The 3,152-nt window shown below is 35.7% G+C and overlaps 1 long non-coding RNA gene across 1 annotated transcript; it reads right to left on the bottom strand.

The window, feature by feature from the left end:
- Nucleotides 1-293: 293 nt before the first annotated feature.
- LOC138201823 (uncharacterized) lies at nucleotides 294-2,267 on the bottom strand. The gene is made up of 3 exons (XR_011178608.1): nucleotides 2,161-2,267; nucleotides 1,291-1,403; nucleotides 294-532 (listed from the first exon to the last, which is right to left on the bottom strand). It is a non-coding gene; the product is annotated as an uncharacterized lncRNA (long non-coding RNA).
- Between the last annotated feature and the right edge of the window lie 885 nt (nucleotides 2,268-3,152).

Raw genomic sequence — 3,152 nt, 5'->3', positions numbered from 1 at the left:
GTCCTTCCTTCAGTCATTCCCACAATCTCCACACTCCTTACCAGAGCTCAGACCAGAAAAGTGACATTAGACCGCTCTGTGCAGGTGCTAATGTGAGGATTAAGCAGAGATTAAGACTCTTCTTAATTCTATTAAGAATCACTTCTGAATGTATAAGCCTATGATCTGCCAGTGGAGCGGTTCCAACAACCTATACAAATAAGAATTTGATTGCAAAAAATTCCTGATAAATTACATTTGTGATTACCAAAGAAAAACAACATACTGTGTGGTAAATGGAGGAGCTTCGTATTTATTGTTTTTTGAGCATACAAAATTACAGTGCACATGTAATCAGTGTTATAGTATAGCTCATAATGCAATTACAACATTTATAACAGAAAGATTCACACATTCACAGAATGCCTATAGTGTCAGAAATGCAATATCACCCCTCCTCCCCCTTTTAGTTTTCAGATGGTTCAGTCCAAAGCAAAAAGGCAAGGAAGGGGGTGAGCAAGTGAAGGACTTTGAAGTGAAGCTGTGATTTAAACTGAAAAAACAAAGATGAAAAAATTTATGAGGCAGCAATAACTGGGGAAGAATGTGACAAAATATGTGATTCAAACCATCCATGTATAATATAATGCAATTTGACAAGGAAGTGGAGACTTTATGGTGTCTATAGAATTATTTGAAATAGCATATAGAACTACAAGTTATAGACAGTGACACAAAAACTAAACAGTTCCTCACAAAATCATTAATGTATTTATTGTAAATGGAGCAGCGGATTTATAATTTCCAAATTTCATTAATTTGTCATTACAATAACCAATTTCCTTTTTTAAAATTTAAGTATCTATTTTAGCATAATATTATTATTAATATTATAATATATATAATATATATATAATATATATATAATGCCTGACTTATTAGAGTTGTACAAAACTTATTTTCTGTTTTCCCTATTAGTCTGATTCTGGTTAGACTTCATAAATTTCAGCTTTTCTCTTCTAATGAACTCACATTTATGGTTATCTGTGGTTGAAATTAGTAAAGCAATCTGACAAATTAAAAAAAAAGAAAAATAAAACTCTTAATTTGAAAATGTGTATGTAACATCCCACTCTCAACTGGCAGTGACTTAGAAGCACTACGGCTATCTGTTTTGTTGTTTTGACAGATTGTTATTCTGGTTTACAGGCACTGAGAATAAAACCACAGATTGTATATTTTACTGTTGGTGTATTCTGGGGAAAAAAAAAAATCTATGTTCATAGTTTGTAGCAATTTGTGTGAACTTACATTTTGTAAAGATGTATTTCATTATGTATTATGATACCTCAGACAGAGTTTTTATACAGGCCTGGAAGGCATCTATCAGATCTTTACAGTCCTCTACTCCCTTTTCTCTGACACTGAAACACAAAGCCAGATTTACTAAACACACTTGTCACTCTGCTCTCTAACACACAAGGTTACAACTTTGCTCATGCAAATTACATGTAAATATGGAGACATGTAAAACAAATGAAAACATCCAAAGCTACATCACCTGATTCTGTCTCTATCTCTATCTCTACTACATCTGAGGGATTATTCCAGTGTAGCCCGATAATAATGCATTTCAACTCAAACCTCCACCACGGGTGAGTAATCTGCACAGCAGCTCGACTGACACTAATCACTGCTGCACGTGGACATACACCAAATATCTGTGGCTTCTTGCATGCACGTAACATGAACCAACAGCCTGGAATGTACCGGCCCTCTGCAAGAGGTCGAGCATGTGGAAGCCTATTTTAAACCTCAGTTCTTTTTATCCCTTTATGTAGCTGTGAGGGTCCTATGTAAACATCTTTACTCATAGTCCAGTGGATTTATGGATAAATGTAAACAATTATTCAACAGTAGCTCCATGTTCAACCCAAGTTAATGTAAATACACTGACCAGTATTTATAAATGCAAACCAAACGCAGTTAATTGATTTTCCTTCAGGGCACAAAGTTACACAAATATATTTTGTTCATGCAGTGTCACGCTGGCTGGAGAAAATGTACTTATTTATTTTATCATTTTTAATGTATGTACATTTGTAAAACAAAATAAATAAAAAAAAAAAAAAAAAGCATTTTCAGCATTGGTAACTGTACATCATTCCTGTCAGCACTCACCATTTGTCAACGTCCTCTTTGATAACCTGGCATGGTGCTGGCACGGCGTCATTACAGTCTGGCATTTTGACAGAAGAGAGCTGGAGTTTGTGGAGGTGTGCTGCTAAAAGAGCTGCAGTCAAGTGTGGTTACAGATAGAGATGGAGGGAAAGACCGTCAGGGAGGGAAGGAGGAAGGGAGGGAGGGAGGGGGGGAAGAGAGGGACCCATGACAGTGACCTTGTATGTTAAGCTGAAGAGAGGGACAAGTCGAGGAATCTCCCGCAGAGTGATCATATGGAAGAAAATTATGCAGAAGGCAAACATTTAATTTTTAAATTTGACTTTAATTTCCAATGTTATTTATTCCAGTTTAAGTGAGTTATTTCACTTGCCCTTTTTATGTACATCAACACAGTGTTCTTAAAATTCCTTCATTCCTGTCTTTTGTTTCATTTTCCCATTAATGAATATGCAGATGGTTTATCTGGCTGAGTGGAGCCATTATGCATTACAAAGACCTCCTAATGCATCTAAAACACTCACTACAGGGGAGCTGGCAGAGGACTTTTTCCTGAAAACACACTGGAGTTCCTGACTGTGTTTTCAACTCTTGTGTTGCGTTTAGGGGTTGAGCTGAGAGTTGTAGCATTTATTTCACAAACAAAACTCTGCATTGAACAAGCCTGTAGAAATTATACAAATAATATTCTGGAAATAATCCAGAGTTTTAAGGCTTTTAAAGATAAAGCAAAAGCAGATGAAGGCAGCATTAGTGTGGTTAATCCCCACAGGGACACACTTTTTTTCTCCTTATTTTAAACTCATCCTCACTTGATTGTGTATTAACATTTCAGCGTTTTGCCATTTACCAAACACTGAGGGCTTTTATGTCCCACAGTCAAAGATTTTGTTTAATTAACCTTTACAGTTAACTCCAGCTAGTTAATTTACATGCGTGTAGACTTTTACTGAACACAAAAGGTGGTAACATCATCAAAAAATATTACAAAT

This window comes from Embiotoca jacksoni, unplaced genomic scaffold (assembly GCF_022577435.1).
Source record: "Embiotoca jacksoni isolate LCO1_2020_lvr unplaced genomic scaffold, fEmbJac1.0.p SCAF_20, whole genome shotgun sequence".
Lineage (NCBI taxonomy): Eukaryota > Metazoa > Chordata > Actinopteri > Embiotocidae > Embiotoca > Embiotoca jacksoni.
The sequence above is the reverse complement of the archived record's forward strand: the minus strand, read 5'-3'. Positions and strand labels throughout refer to the sequence as shown.